At 29.2% G+C, this 18,446-nt stretch overlaps 3 non-coding genes across 3 annotated transcripts; all 3 read left to right on the top strand.

Moving 5' to 3' along the window:
* Window positions 1-17,806: 17,806 nt before the first annotated feature.
* On the top strand, window positions 17,807-17,878 carry Trnar-ucu (transfer RNA arginine (anticodon UCU)). Its single transcript has one exon. It is a non-coding gene; the product is annotated as a tRNA-Arg (tRNA).
* Window positions 17,879-18,154: 276 nt separating this feature from the next.
* Trnar-ucu (transfer RNA arginine (anticodon UCU)) lies at window positions 18,155-18,227 on the top strand. The gene has a single exon. It is a non-coding gene; the product is annotated as a tRNA-Arg (tRNA).
* Window positions 18,228-18,335: 108 nt separating this feature from the next.
* Trnar-ucu (transfer RNA arginine (anticodon UCU)) lies at window positions 18,336-18,408 on the top strand. Its single transcript has one exon. It is a non-coding gene; the product is annotated as a tRNA-Arg (tRNA).
* Window positions 18,409-18,446: the final 38 nt, after the last annotated feature.

Genomic DNA, 18,446 nt, shown 5'->3' with positions numbered 1-18,446 from the left:
TATATATATAAACTTTTGAAGGAAGGGTGGTTTTGAGCTCTGGGGACCATAATCGGTGAAAAACTGAAGAAATTTTCCCAAAGAACCAATGCAATAGGTAGTCTTTCTATAGAAATCTGCCTAAAATAATGCCAAGTGAACATAATTTAATGAATTAAATTCTTGTTTACATTATTTTTAAAATGATATATAGCATTATGGTATTACTATAAACACTACCTCTGTTATGAGCCATTAAATCTCTGAAATGCACTATTTCCGAAAGGTTTCCACAATATCGGTCACTACTGTATAAGAGACAATATATGAATGATCAATTGTTAATCCCTATATTTGTATAATATGTGAATTTAAACCATATTATTTCGGGAAAATGTACTAGTTGTAATTCATATGCATTCAAATACCATATCTTTTCTTTCCGTTTCATCTGATAACGGATTACTATTGAAACTTCTTCTATGGTGATATACATTCTTTTTACAATAATCAACCATTTAAACATGTTTATATTAAGGACTAGCCGCCATTGGCTACCAGCCGGTTCACCAATCTTAATGCTAGTAAAAATTTTAATAATTAACTATTTTATGTAATTCCTACTTTAATAGTTTCTTCATTAAAATATTTTAAAATTTCAATTTTCAATTCACTCATAATTTTATAAAGGCCTTCGGTCATAACGTAATCTGTATCTCTCCAATGTTCTTTTGGCTCCCGTAGAATTTATGCTTTAAATTAAAGTGGAAAGGATTAATCTGCAATTAATATAGTAATATTTTTTACTGAAACAAAGCATTTTTTTTTTTTTTGTAATATGATTACTGAAAACAGAGTCACTGAGCGTTTAAACCTTATGGGCACTAAAGAATATCTTTCTTAATTTATGTAATATCTCAAGAATTTGTCAACAACATTTTTTCAGATTCATCTTGAGCAGGTCTATTAATTAACAATGTTTAATTTTAAATGCATCAAACACTAAAAAAATAAACAGAATCGTTTAAGATAATTGGTCAAAAACAGGTAAAAAAATTACTTAAAAAAACGATGAACTTTAACTAACATAAATACAATTTGATTACAAAAGCATACAACTAACCTAAAAATAATTTAAATCGAGTCCACTTCGTTGAAATTAGATGTAAACAATCAGAATACAATGCGCATGCGTGAATTTTCAACGCCAGTTACGGTAACGCAAATGCGTGCATTTTTCTACGCCAGTTGGGGTAACGCTATGTAGATTAGAAATTTTTAATTTCCTTTAATCTGCTTTATTTTAATTCAAAAGTACTTCAGAATGAATCTGAAAGATCGATTCATTAACAACGTTTAATTTTAAATGCATCAAACATTAAGAAAATAAGCAGAATCGTTTGAAATAATCGGCCGAAAAATGTTAACCCTAGCCTCATTACTGTTGGGAAAAAAACAACAACTGAAGCCTTACTCATTTGGCGGTGGGGAAAATGAAAGGATTTTTTTGGCGGGAAAGTTAGTTTTTAATTAATAATTAAAATTTCAAAAAGAGGAACCCCAGGTGCACATTCCCGACCTCCAAGGCATACACGTACCAAATTTGGTAGCTGTAGGTCAAATGGTCTTTTCTGTAGAGCGCCAACACACACACACACATTGAGCTTTATAAAAGTATAGATTACATCAAGTAATTTTACATTTAACATTCCTTGTAGTTTGGGGATACTGTGAGTCCTCCATTATTAATACCCTCTCAGTCTCTTTAAAATCTCCCAACAGGCATTGCTGTCTAGCTGCAATTATCTCAGTCTACGTTTTGACTCTAACGACCCTCAACAGTTTACAGTTTGGCGTTGACAATTTAAGACTCTCACAATCTCCGTAGTTGCTTCCGCCTATTTGTTGTCGTGCTAACAAATGATAAATGTCTGCTGCGAATGAAAGCATATGTATTTTACGAACATTTCATCTAGTATAATGTTTGGAGGTCAAATACAGATCAAATATACTCCATCAAAAAAGCGACTGGATACTTATTATTTGTAATCTACAAAAATTGAGGTCAAGAAAAATATATCATTCAATTTGATAGAATCTACTCTTTAAAACTGAATCCAAGAAAAATATATTATTTGGAGGTCAAATAAAGATCAAATATACTCCAACAAGAAAGCGGCAGGATACTTATTATTAGTAATCTGCAAACACTGAGTTCAAGAAAAATATATCATTCAATTTGATAGTATGTACTCTTTAAAACTGAGTTTAAGAAAAATATATCATTCAATTTGATAGTAGGTACTCTTTAAATCTGAGTTCAAGAAAAATATATCATTCAGTTTGATAGTATGTACTCTTTAAAACTGAGTTCAAGAAAAACATATCATTCAATTTGATAGTATGTACTCTTTAAAAATATGTAAATTGTATTTATTGAAGGAGCCATCTGCATATTTATATTTGCATATTTTTCTAATTTTTCTATAACAATCTCCGATTTTTTCACTATTTAATAGATTTTGCATAATGAGAAACCTCTTGTTATGAAAGTTTACATAAATCGGTTCAAAACAACCGGAGATAAATAAAAAAATATTTAGGAGGCCGTCCCAAGACGTATAAACGTAACAAATAAGCTAATCAATTAACGTTTAATTACAGTCACATTTTCATTTCAGTCTTTAAAACAATACCTTTGCTCCAAGGAAAATTGATAATGTTTTTTTTTTTTAAGTTCACTGTTAAGAGCGATGAAACATGACTAAATAAAAATTTGAATCATTCTTATAAAATCAATTGATTAAATTTAGTTTAGTTATATTAATGACCCGTTTTTTAAAGCAACACTAGGGCTATTTTTGGACGGACCTCGTAATTTTGAACCGCGGTCAGATGATGAGGACGACCCCTGAGCTGCCCCCCCCCTTCTCCACACCACACCAGTGGGAGGGCGTTTGGTCATGACGTATATTGCGTGAAACAGACCCCCTTACAGGACGATTCTTCGGTGGAAACGGGTGACGTACCTGAATCCTTCCGGTTCCGAACCCGCAGCCCATAAAATCAGTTGAAATATTGTATTATTATAGCCGTGAAACGATGCTTAAGTAACACGAGAGGGAATGTAAAAAGAGAAGGGACGGTAAAGACAAACCGAAACAATCTTGGTTCTTATGAAAATAGAAGAATATAGATTATGGTTTAATATAAAATGTTTATGTCAATACAATGCATATTAGAATTAATATTTCATTAAATATTTTTTTATTTGTTGAGAACGTAAAACGCCCATTGTTTAGTTCTTGCCTGTAAAAGCAAGCTATAAGTTTCATCAAAGTCAATCGATGTTTTTACCCTTTCATTCAAATAAGAAAGTTCTCATGAAAATTTTAGAAAGTTGGCTTTCAGTAAATGGGGAAAAATCCCAAACAGAAGTGGAAGTTGTAAATTTATTATTGGCAATTTTATTTATATATTTTCTAAAGAAAAACACGAGTGGTCATTTCAGTTTCATTTCAGAATTTATTGGTCATCCCACAGAAGGAATAAAGATGAGAAATTGTTATACTTCAGAATCTTCTCAAGTCTAAGATGATTATGGGTATATAATGGCCAAAAATACAGTTTTCAGTTTTAACCCTCCAGTTGCTTATCCCGCGATTTCCCTGGTTTGGCAATCAGTCCATTTTTTATTGTATTCCGCGTTTTTCACAATTACGATTACGATTATAGATTTTTATTATATCATATTATTATCTTGTAATATATGGTATCAGTTCACTTTGTTTGAAAAATATTTGAACTTATTTGCAAACATTGTATCTAAATAGCGATTTTCAAAAAATTACTCAGTCAGAGGTAAAATATTTTTATCGTAATCGTTTTAAACTACAGCAAAATACATTAGAAATCGGTAAAAATAATTTAAGAAAATCATTTTGCCTCTTATAGGAGATGTTTGGACCTACACTGTATCAAATAACAAATTTAAATTTATTTTATCTTTAATATAATTTTTAAATTCAAAAGTTTTAATAAAATTGGGAAATTTTTAAAAAAAATATTAATTAATGTGTACCAAGTGATGCATAAAAGAATTCAGGAAATCAGGACAACATAAAGTAAATAAATGTTAGATAGTATGCGCATTTGTATTTGCCATGAGTTTGTGACGTAACATAAATCCACTTATTTCGTATTGTTACATCATAAATAAATTTTCTGTTGTCCAGCGTCATATAATTCTTCCTTTACTTGAAGTATAACACTCAATAATTTTGTTTTGTAAACCACCAGCAGCAGCACCCTATAAAACGTTTATGAACACAAACCAGGCATTCATAAATGCATCTGTATGCATTCGAGCATTTTAATAAATCTTTACATTGTGCTATTTATTTTTAGAAAACCTAAAGAAAGGCCAATTTACATGATAATGATAAGGAAATTCATAAAGAACAGAAGCGTTATATATTTTACGTTATACTTCCAGACTTAAGTTCCAGAAACAATAGTTATTCTCGGTTTGTGGGAAATTCAATTCAAGAAATTTAATTTTCAAGCCATCCTTATCTCCAGTCTTTTAAAAAGAAACGGAACTCGGAAAAGAAAAGGATGTTATTATAAAGTATGTTTTTATAATGAAATTTCCATAGTGTATTAAAATCATTTGCTTTAAAGAACAAAAGAACCCCACCTGTGTACCACATCAAAGATAATCAAGTTTGCAAAAAGTCTAAAAATATTTCAGCTCTTTGAATTTCTTGAGATTAATCCATTCAAATTATAGTATCAAATTCATCTGCACTTTGTTTTGAAATTAGGGTTGAATTCAAAAGAAAAATCTGTCGTTCTTGTTGATTCATAACTTGTAGAAGCAGCTGTCGCACAGGAAAGAATGGAATTAAAAAATATTAACGTGTGACAAAAGACAGCATTTTGTTACAGCTACAATCTTTTATTCCATTCGGGAAAAATAAAAGTGCTTCAAATAAGAATTTGATAATAATATCAATTCTTTCATTGTGGTTTTCAGTCTATAACTTAGTACCGCTCAAATTAAATATCTAGCCTAGAATATTCCACAAGATTATATAGATCTCATTTTACGTTAATTTATAATAGAATCTATTATCAAATTTCAGATTATTTCAAAGTATATTTTTAATATTACAATTATTTTTATAAATTTATATTCACAGTCATTTTCTTAAGTTTAAATTTTATTTGATCTCTTTAAAAAAGACTATTTCTTTGCATATAAAACATATCATTCCATTTTCTGTTATATTAGGAATAAATTATTTATTAATATTAAATATTGTAACTCTGACTTTAAAGAAACTTCTTTTGAATTAATTATGAATACTTAATTCAAAGCAAATTATATCTAAATGATTTCATTGAAATTAAATATAATCAGTATCTTCTACGAATAAACTAGTCATCAAAGGCGACTCGTAAATAATAAAAAAAAATTATTTTTACGATAGAATATTCAATTTTTTTATGTAAATGGAAATATCTTAACTCTAATATGGTTATTAAATAAAATCAATAAAAAGCCTAATACTTTCAAATTTTCCTGAATTATTAAGGTAAAATTTACAATTCATTTCATAATATTTTATGCATGATTTTGAAATTTTACAAGATTTTTTGCTGTTTTTCTTATTTTCACTTATTAACTGGCAGTACTCGAATTAGTGTTCTAATTACATGAGGGATAGTGACAAACAGCTTCTTAGGTATGTAAAATCAAAGATATCGAGACAACATTGTTAAAGACTTTACATAATACAATGCGTATCCTGACTAAAATGTGTATTGTTTATAAATTGTATAAAATATAATTAAATACTATAAATTAAAATTTCATAACTCTTTAAAAAAGAAAAAAATTGGGCAAAGAGGTGATAAAAACTAACACAGAAAGTTAATTATATTGAAAAAAATATATATGCTCTAAGAATTAATGAATACATGCAACAGTCAAAGAAATTTAAAGAGGATTTTTGTATTTATAATTCACAATTTTTTAAATCTTTTCCGACATTTACGAAAAAAATATTAATGCTTATTTTCCTTTAAACATAAAGAACTATTATTAAAAGTTGGAATAGAATTATTTGCAAAATTGCATATATTTAAACAACTAAATCTGCAACTTCTTAATATTTTGTTTACTCAATTTCAATCCCGTATCTTTATAATTTCAAATACAATTTAACATATACGATGGATACACATAATATACCTCAACTCTTCCAGACGTCGAAAAATTAGTTTTCCTTTTCCTTAACTTCCGCTGGGAAATCTTTTAATAAGTCCACATCTCATTCATTTGATCAGAACTGCTCTGGGCAATTTCCCATATTCGCATATCACAGTCCTCAAGCTGTGTATCCAAGATTATTTCCTCTTGGTAAAACAACCAAAGAAAAACTCAATACTTGTATCACCTCAATTAACTGTGCAAGAGAACTGCATTATCTTGCTAGAAACAGAAACTAGGAAAATGAAAAAGAAATAATTTCGTCTAATTATATTTTCCCTGTAATCGTCTCTTCTACAGAGAATTAATTTAATAAGCCACCTACCTACTCTTGTAGCTATTTCACGATAAAGCTTTATTTTACAAGGAAAGATTTTTATAATTGCTAATCCTATTAAGATGTCCCAGTTACTTTAATTTCCTTTTTTTGTAAAGAAGATAAATTTTTATGTTATTTTCTTGGTATTACAAGTTCTTCTTCCTTGGTTTAAATTCGAATAAATGTGGTAAGAATAAGATGTTCTGGGACTACTAAATTAGAGCAAACAGCGATACAGCCAGATTGAGATTATTTTCACATATTTACGTGACACTTGATTTATTTCATGCTTGTAACGATGGAATTTTGTAGACAAATTTTCATTGAATGAAAATTTGTTGAACAAAATTCTTGTCGACATTTTGAATTTTGAAATTTTGCCCATTTGTGTGTTTTATTTTAGTATTTGCAAGTTTGATTATCGGTTAATTGTTCGATTAAATGAAATTTGCTTACTTAAATATGGTATGATATGACAAAAATTTATTTAGGAATATCTTAATATTCATAATAAAGGGTTTTATTCCAATAAATAACTAATATCTTATGGGAATAAAACATTCTCCTCTTTATTTTTTTTTCCTCTTATAAAACTGTCTCTAAATAATTTTTCCCTAAGTCCATGTTGAAATAAATGTTATATTTATTTTCTCATATAATAAATATATAAAGAAAAAACAATGCAATCGTCAAAAAATTCAAATTCCAGTTTTTGGCGAATTACCGTATTTTAGAATTTCTTGAATCCGAAATTTTTTTTTTGTTAATTAGGTTTGTTTATGAAGACGGAGGAGACTTGATAGCCTGGTTGGAAGGGCGTTGGTTTCGCGGCCCTTGAGTTGAGAGTTCGAACCCCGCCGACTGAAGGCTCTCCGTATGTGGTGTAGCTGGCTCACCTTTAAAAATGTCGTGTTCACAAAGTCCTCTATGTCGAGAGTAATACCACTGGGGGTACTGGATCAGAGGGGATCATTATCGATCTGTGGAGGAGTGAATGAAATGCATGAATGATGTACGCCCTGTAGAAAGGGTTGTGACGTCTGAGTAGCTAAGTCATACTCTTGGCCCTAAATGGCGTTACTGAAAAAACAAGAGACGCACCTTTGGCTTTAAAACACTGACTTGTAAAGTCAATGGACTTGTCTATGACAAGTGCAATTAGAAACAACAATGAAGACGAAAACTTTAAAACGCATTGAGGTAGGCGAATGAAGTTCCATATACGGTCTTAATGCCTAATTTTTAAATTTTTATAAAATTTTGAACTAAAACCATTCGAATGAAGTCTGTATCCAGTTGTACAAATACAAGTTAACACTATAACTACAAAACGAAGATATCAAGATGTGTAAAATTTGGTACAGAGATTTAACATCTAAAGTGTAGATATGCCTCAAATTTGGAATTTGCCGATCTTAACTTTCACAAACTCATGAACTATACAACTCAAAAACGCACCTCATTGATTTAAATATATAAAATACGATTTGTGATATTTTGACCACAATTATAATTCTGTATCAAACTTTCATTTCAATTGATAGGGGAAAATAACGCCCAAAACATGTATTCAATATTCTGACGTTTGGGTAATAACTGACAAAGACCGTGCGCTAATAGTCCCTTACGAAAAAATTGTTTACTAATAGGATGTGATTAATAGCGCAAAAGCATATTTATTAGAGAATTTTTGAAAAAAATACGGAGAAACCGTTTCTACCAGGTGTTGCTATTGTTTCTTATGGCACTTGCCACGAACAAGCCCGCTGTTACGAAGTCAGCGATTTGAGCCGGAGGAGGAGCGTCTCTTGTTTTTTTAGTAGCGCCAACTAGGGCCAAGAGTATGACTTTGCTACTCACGCATCACTCAATCGCTTGCAAAACCCCTTTTTACAGGAGTGCACATTCACACATCTCACAGATAGAACAGCCATGCCCAAACCGGGACTCGAACTCGGGACGCCCAGATCACAGGGAAGACGCACTACTAATGTGCCAGGACGCCGGCTCTGTCAGTTGTTTATTTCCTTGTTAGAACAAGGTTAATGTTAGACAATTTTGACGACTGTTAGTAATTAGATTGGGAATGTATATTTTTATTTCTATAGTTGTATAGGAAGTATGCAGAACTAGGATATTAAATAAAGAATATATTTAAATAAACTTTTTATACACAACATGAGTTTGAATTCCGAAAAATTTGTTAGATAAAACATTTGAAGACAATTTGTTTGTAATTCTGTCCATGTCAACTCCTATGCATTATATTTTTCATCAAAGAGACGTCAATGTCTAAAGAAGATATGTCCTATTTAAATTATTTAGACCAAGAAAAATTCAAATATTTTAAAAAGATATTTACTCTAAAAAAAACTGGTGGTAATTTTGTTTTTGATTATTAAACATTTAAGAATTAGTCAATTTCTCTAACTTTTTAAATAGACTTCCAGAAAAATGAAATCGAATTTCGAGTGTTATAGGAAATTGCATTGAAAGTTCTCACTCTTTTACAGACTGATGCACTCTTTGCGTGTGATGGTGCATTTAGAAGGAAGAATTTTATGAAAATTTGTTTACGGAGAACAAAAATATTTGGCTTAACTATAAGAGTATAGTAAATTTTTTCTCCTTATATGGTTGTTTATTAAAAATATAATTCTGAGTAGAATAATAATAAATTTTAGATCAGTTTTTTAAAATTAAAAATAAAAAAAGTATATTTTTCGTTGGAATTTTGAAATTAGTAACAATATATTGTAGCAAGGAGTATTTATAAAAAAAATTTGTAGATGTGTGTGAAGAAATAATGATTTATGTGCTCTTAGTTCTTCTGAATGTTATTGTGAAATTAGACACAAAAGCCCAAAAAATTATTTTGGTAATAGATGTTCATACATAACGTTCATTATACATTCATACATGACGTTCATTATACATTCATGCATAACGTTCATTATACATTCATGCATAACGTTCATTATACATTCATACATAACGTTCATTCATACATTCATGCATAACGTTCATTATACATTCATACATAACGTTCATTATACATTCATGCATAACGTTCATTATACATTCATGCATAACGTTCATTCATACATAACGTTCATTATACATTCATACATAACGTTCATTATACATTCATGCATAACGTTCATTATACATTCATACATAACGTTCATTATACATTCATGCATAACGTTCATTATACATTCATGCATAACGTTCATTCATACATAACGTTCATTATACATTCATGCATAACGTTCATTATACATTCATACATAACGTTCATTATACATTCATGCATAACGTTCATTCATACATAACGTTCATTATACATTCATACATAACGTTCATTATACATTCATACATAACGTTCATTATACATTCATGCATAACGTTCATTATACATTCATACATAACGTTCATTATACATTCATGCATAACGTTAATTATACATTCATACATAACGTTCATTATACATTCATGCATAGCGTTCATTATACATTCATACATAACGTTCATTCATACATAACGTTCATTCATACATAACGTTCATTATACATTCATACATAACGTTCATTATACATTCATGCATAACGTTCATTCATACATAACGTTCATTATACATTCATACATAATGTTCATTATACATTCATACATAACGTTCATTATACATTCATGCATAACGTTCATTATACATTCATGCATAACGTTCATTCATACAAAACGTTCATTAGACATTCATGCATAACGTTCATTATACATTCATGCATAACGTTCATTATACATTCATGCATAACGTTCATTCATACATAACGTTCATTATACATTCATACATAACGTTCATTATACATTCATGCATAACGTTCATTATACATTCATGCATAACGTTCATTCATACATAACGTTCATTATACATTCATACATAACGTTCATTATACATTCATGCATAACGTTCATTATACATTCATACATAATGTTCATTATACATTCATACATAACGTTCATTATACATTCATGCATAACGTTCATTCATACATAACGTTCATTATACATTCATGCATAACGTTCATTATACATTCATACATAACGTTCATTATACATTCATGCATAACGTTCATTCATACATAACGTTCATTATACATTCATACATAACGTTCATTATACATTCATACATAACGTTCATTATACATTCATGCATAACGTTCATTATACATTCATACATAACGTTCATTATACATTCATACATAACGTTCATTATACATTCATGCATAACGTTCATTATACATTCATACATAACGTTCATTATACATTCATGCATAACGTTAATTATACATTCATACATAACGTTCATTATACATTCATGCATAACGTTCATTCATACATAACGTTCATTCATACATAACGTTCATTATACATTCATACATAACGTTCATTATACATTCATGCATAACGTTCATTCATACATAACGTTCATTATACATTCATACATAATGTTCATTATACATTCATACATAACGTTCATTATACATTCATGCATAACGTTCATTATACATTCATGCATAACGTTCATTCATACAAAACGTTCATTCATACATAACGTTCATTCATACATAACGTTCATTATACATTCATACATAACGTTCATTATACATTCATGCATAACGTTCATTCATACATAACGTTCATTATACATTCATACATAATGTTCATTATACATTCATACATAACGTTCATTCATACATAACGTTCATTCATACATAGCGTTCATTATACATTCATACATAACGTTCATTCATACATAACGTTCATTATACATTCATACATAACGTTCATTATACATTCATGCATAACGTTCATTCATACATAACGTTCATTCATACATAACGTTCATTATACATTCATACATAACGTTCATTATACATTCATGCATAACGTTCATTCATACATAACGTTCATTATACATTCATACATAATGTTCATTATACATTCATACATAACGTTCATTATACATTCATGCATAACGTTCATTATACATTCATGCATAACGTTCATTCATACAAAACGTTCATTCATACATAACGTTCATTCATACATAACGTTCATTATACATTCATACATAACGTTCATTATACATTCATGCATAACGTTCATTCATACATAACGTTCATTATACATTCATACATAATGTTCATTATACATTCATACATAACGTTCATTCATACATAACGTTCATTCATACATAGCGTTCATTATACATTCATACATAACGTTCATTCATACATAACGTTCATTATACATTCATACATAACGTTCATTATACATTCATGCATAACGTTCATTCATACATAACGTTCATTATACATTCATACATAATGTTCATTATACATTCATACATAACGTTCATTATACATTCATGCATAACGTTCATTATACATTCATGCATAACGTTCATTCATACAAAACGTTCATTAGACATTCATGCATAACGTTCATTATACATTCATGCATAACGTTCATTATACATTCATGCATAACGTTCATTCATACATAACGTTCATTATACATTCATACATAACGTTCATTATACATTCATGCATAACGTTCATTCATACATAACGTTCATTATACATTCATACATAACGTTCATTATACATTCATGCATAACGTTCATTATACATTCATACATAACGTTCATTATACATTCATGCATAACGTTCATTATACATTCATGCATAACGTTCATTCATACATATCGTTCATTATACATTCATGCATAGTGTTCATTATACATTCATACATAACGTTCATTATACATTCATACATAACGTTCATTATACATTCATGCATAACGTTCATTATACATTCATGCATAGTGTCCATTATACATTCATACATAACGTTCATTATACATTCATGCATAACGTTCATTATACATTCATACATAACGTTCATTATACATTCATGCATAACGTTCATTCATACATAACGTTCATTATACATTCATGCATAACGTTCATTATACATTCATACATAACGTTCATTATACATTCATGCATAGCGTTCATTATACATTCATACATAACGTTCATTCATACATAACGTTCATTCATACATAACGTTCATTATACATTCATACATAACGTTCATTATACATTCATACATAACGTTCATTATACATTCATACATAACGTTCATTCATACATAACGTTCAACATGCAGACGTTCATTCTTTTCATAATAGAAGTTGTTTACAGGTTTCAACGAACTGATTATATTTGGTGAAAATGAATATCAATTTAGTGACGAGAGTAAATAAGAAAGAATGAAAAAAAAATGTATTTTTTAAACGTAAATTCTTTGTTTTTGCGCACATTTTTATATACAGAAAGTATTTGAATTCCAAATTACTTCATGCTATATTTTTCTTAGAACTGGTATTAAAAATTTACTTTCGCTCACAAAACTTATTTGCTTTTTGAGCAGTCATTTTTCAAAATGAAACTTCCGAAATTTTTAATTATCAGCGCAACAAATAGTACACAATGCATAACAATAGTACAGTATAACAAAACAAGAAAATATGTTAAAATTACTTTAATTTATAATTTCTTTATTATATTTATATTACTTTATATTACTTATATATTTATAATAATGAAAAATTAATTGCATAGAAATATTACAAATAAATCTTTAGATTTTTTTTCTTTTTTAAGGATTTTTGCTTAAATTATATATATTTTTAAAAATTTCTTATTTATATTTTTATTTATATTTATATTTTTTAAAATTTAAAATTCTTAAAAAATTCTTTGAAAATAAAATATTTTAAGAGGAGTTTCCATTGAAAATTAGACAAAGTAAAAGTAGAATTATTGAAATACAACTATCCAAAATTTGTTTTCAGTACAAAATGTTGTTTCTGAACTATGAAGCATCTATTGTTGGGAAAATAGCAAAAACTGCAAAATGCTATCGAAACATAAAAATAGCCATCTCTTTTTGGCCATCATAATGATTATAAAGAAAACACGAATAATATTCAAGTTATTTTTTACTAAAGTTTTGGCCTTTTTTTTAAGTTATTTTTAATTATTTTTAAAGGCAAAGAATGGGAAAATGCTTTCTACAAGATTATCCTAAATACTCTAGAAAAATTTCAGAAAGAAACTACTACTACAAAAAAACATTTTTTTAAAGATTTGTCTATCATGGCGGTGTATAGTTTTAAAGTTCTCAAGATACTGACTCAACGTTGGAAAGCGTTTATTATATTTATTTCTTTCATTTTGTAAGTTAAATAATGATGAAACCTCAAATCATGACATAAAACTAAAAACAAGTTTGTAAGCAAATTATCACTCAATCGATATTTATCAAGATATGAGGAGGAAGCTTCTTAAATTATTTCTACTATATTCCAAGCATGAAAAATATTTTTGAATGTAGCTAAGTAATATTGGCGACAAAAGACTCCGAAAAGTTAAAGTTTAATAGCTGCATTTGGTTTTAATTCTTTCGACAATATTGTTACGAATCTGTAAGATTGCTTCTCTGCGTTGGTAGTTTCATGGTAAGGAAAAGAATTATTCAGATTTTTTAATGAAGGCCGGAGGATTTCAGGTCTAAGATACCCTCCCTTGGCGACCATTTAAGAAAAGAATTTGGTGACTTTGGCGAGAAAATGACGAATTCCAGAATGTTCAGTATTTTGGCGATATCTCTACAAAGAATTGGGATACGGAAACCTTCTAGATCTTTCGATGCCTTATCAGAGAAGCTATAGAAGCTGAGGCGCATGCATGACAATGAGTAGTTGAGCGAATTCTCTCTTTAGGGTATTGACATATAACGAGAGATTTTCGTTTCTCCCAAGCGCTTGGGGTTTTCCAGTGGACTAATAACGATTTTTTGCTTGTTAATTTCTACAAGTATTGTTTATGTGTGCGCGTTGATTGTAATACTGTGGAACAAAACATCATTTGGCATTTAAAAGTAGAATAATCAAAGTATTTTATGTGTAATAAAGTATAGTTATTCGTTATTTGAACTTTTATCTTTACACTCGCTGCAATAATGTATTGTATATCATGAATTGTTTCGTATTTATTTTCATAATTCAAACGCTCTGCAAATACATAGCGATAAAATTCTTTTATTTTCTTCGGATTGAATTTTTTTCTTATGACTGTAATTTTTCTTAACAGTAGAAATATGTAGCTTTTTTTTTTCATCGCGGATGCAATTTATCGAGAGATACCACAGATATGAACATGAGAATCTTCGGGCATGGTGATTGTTTTCGCTACCCTGAAAGATACAATAATAAAGTAGTATAAAGTTGCTGAACTCCAGTGATGCCTCTTATCTCTATATAAAAGGTGGACGCAAGAGTTGTGCCTTTGTGAGAACTATAATACGTCTAATCCAGCGCCTGCTTTAATATTCATAGCTATCAATCAGATTACCCTGGATCCTAAGAACGGGCAAGAAAACTTATTTGTGCAATGCTTGATATTTATTAAGTAAGGGTAGTAACAGTACATGTCTTCCAATAAATGTTTTATTCTCTCTTGATATGTCTTGTGACTACATGCATATTTTTTAGTCTTCATAACCAACATTTTAGAATGAAAGTATTTCTTGTTTCTTAATATATAATCAAGAATTTAATAAATGGCAACAATATGAAAAAGGTATCGAACACCTAAATCAACTTTTTTTTTTAATTTGTGTTTTTTTAGACAAGTATTTAATATTAATTTGAATAATTGAATTAAATCATAAAGAAATTGAAAAAAAAACCCCAAAAATAAATAAATAAAAGCTTTCCAATAGACGATGGCAACACCACTTCAGCCAACAATGGCAGTTTCATTCCAAAAATTTTACTTTTATGCACTTGACGAAAATAATAACTTCGAATTCATTCACCTAATTTAGAATAATACATATTTATGTAAAATTAGTCTCTGTCTCTGTTTGGGTTCTTTGTGCAAATTCTCAGTTTTTATCCAATTTTGATAAATTTTGCATCAGTGTTTTTCAAAACAAATACAGAAGGCAATTAATATATCAGATAAACTACTTTTTTACTTCTTTTCTCTACATCTTCCTAAAATATAATTTTACAACATCAGCTTTTATGTTGCATTAAAATATTTAAAAAATTAACTATGATTCTGTGACTTTTTTCTATTTGAAAAATATTTCAGAACATAATTTTTAATGACTATATACAGTACAATAATTGTGATTGTTAAAATGGAAATTAATTTAAATCTTCATTATATCGCCATTTAAATTGCATTTTTTCATTGTTAAAGGTATAATTGCTAAATTTTTCTTTTTTTCATACATTAAATGCATTAATTAATAAGCACATTTTTACTTGCCACGTATACTTATCAAAGTATTCTTTTCAATTGCATTGAATAAAAAGATTCGTGTTCCTCTTATTAAATAATCTTTGCTTAGTGAAATATTTGTTGACCTTAATTGATATATTTGACCTCAATATGTATGATCTTGATATGTTGACCTCAAAGATATCTCTATTTACTACATTCTTTCTAATTACAAATTTTGAATTTCATTTTAATATCAAAATCAAAATAATTCTGATTTCATTTATTTTGGGTATTTTGATTTAGAAAAAAGTGAAATCGTATCTTATATCTTCATAAAATTTATTGTTTGGAAAGTTTTAGTGTAAGTCTTTGTTTTAAATGAGATGTTTGATTATTTTTTTCTTGTATTTGAAAATTTAGCTTCTTTTTCAGGTTATTTTGTTTCGTTTTATGAAATGAATTCATTATTTACTCGTTCGATATATATATAATGATATAGTTATTTTACAACTTTTTTCTCCTGTTAATTATATTATATTTCATTAGTTAGACAAGAGCACACAAAAATCAAAACACTTGATATTAAAATGCTTAATTTGAGGGCACATGTAGGGAAAAAATATGTCAAATTTACTAACTTTCTGTTTGTAATAAATTTATATTTTCCTGCATAATCAAAAAACGAAGGTGCAGTTTTAAATTGCTAGGATCCCGAGTTGTTTGGCGTATATAATATTTCCTCTTTATATATTTCATGTAAAAAAAAAAGTAAAAAGATAAGCATAAATATATCAGTTTAAATTGAAACAAAAACATTTGAATTCTGAACACCTTTTAATTTATATTTAAAACATTATTTTTCTTTAAATTTCTTTCAAATTTTGAAAATTGATGCTATTTTGACAAAAACTATAGTTCATTACCAACAATTCACTTTTTTTAAAACGTCCAACTAACAACTTAATACCATTAAATATGTAAACAACGCAAAATTATTAAAAGTAGCTAAAAAGCTTTTAAAAGTAAAAAGAAGTCGCACAAGGATTTTAATGTTATTAAACCTTGTCACATCTGCTGCATTAATGATAATCATAAATTATATTACTTATACAACATTAGATCAAGATAATAAATTAAAATAAGTGTTTAATAGACGTTTAAACATATAATAGCACAAAGAAAAGTGAGTAGAACTTCTAACCCCATAGGTCCCAAAGTTCCAAACCGGGCAAGAATGAAAACAAGTAGAAACAGTAGTTAATATTATCAGTTGTTGTTTAAATCTTTGTACAAGTACAGCAATATATTAAATTCCTATATATTCCTTACAAACGCCTTCCGTAACCCTTGTAGCGCAGGTATAGCACGTTGGAATTCTAATCCAAAGATCCCGCGCTCGAATCCCGACAAGGCTGAAAAGCCAATAGAAACAGAGGTTTATTTCGCCAGTTGTTGTTGTTTAAAACTTTGACATCGAATAGGAATAACTTAGATTCCCATGTGTTCCTTCTGGGCAGCCCTTGCAACGCAGAGGATAGTGCGTTCGACCTGTAATCCGACAATGAAGCATTCTAATCACGACAAGGGTGAAAAATCAATAGAAACTATTATTGTTGTTGTGTTTTTTTTGTCAGTTGTAGTTAAAAACTTTGACGCTCGTATAGCAATAACTCAAATTCCCACACATCCCATCTAGATAACCCCGCAGTCCTTGGACTTCTAATCCAAAGGTCCCGGGTTCGAATCCCGACAAGGGTGTGACTATAATAGAGCGTGTGGTTTATTTTGTCTGTTCTTGTGTAAAACTTTGACTTACGTATAGCAAAAACTTAAATTCAAATACATTCCATCTAGATAACAACCGCAGCCCTTGTAGCGCAGAGGATAGCGCGTTGGACTTCTAATCCAAAGGCCCGGTTTCGAATCCCGGCAAGGGTGTGACGCCAATAGAGGGTGTGGGTTATTTTGTTTGTTGTTGTTTAAAACTTTCACTTGTGTATAGCAATAACTTATATTCCCTTACATTCCATCTAGATAACCCCTGCAGCCCTTCTAGAGAAGAGGATAGCGCGTTGGACTTCTAATCCAGAGATGCCGGCAAGGATGTAACGCCAATAGAGTGTGTGGTTTATTTTGTCTCTTGTTGTTTAAAACTTTGACATACGTATAGCAATAACTAAAATTCCCATACATTCCATCTAGATAACCAACGCAGCCCTTGTAGCGCAGAGGATAGCGCGTTGGACTTCTAATCCAAAGGTCCCGGGTTCGAATCCCGGCAAGGGTGTCACTATAATAGAGTGTTTGGTTTATTTTGTCTGTTCTTGTGTAAAACTTTGACTTACGTATAGCAATAACTTAAATTCCCATACATTCCATCTTAATAACCAATGAAGCCCTTGTAGTGCAGAGGATAGCGCGTTGGACTTCTAATCCAAAGGCCCCGGATTCAAATCCCGGCAAGGGTAAGACTATAATAGAGTGTTTGGTTTATTTTGTCTGTTTT

Source organism: Argiope bruennichi, chromosome 5 (genome assembly GCF_947563725.1).
Source record: "Argiope bruennichi chromosome 5, qqArgBrue1.1, whole genome shotgun sequence".
Lineage (NCBI taxonomy): Eukaryota > Metazoa > Arthropoda > Arachnida > Araneae > Araneidae > Argiope > Argiope bruennichi.
The sequence above is the reverse complement of the archived record's forward strand: the minus strand, read 5'-3'. Positions and strand labels throughout refer to the sequence as shown.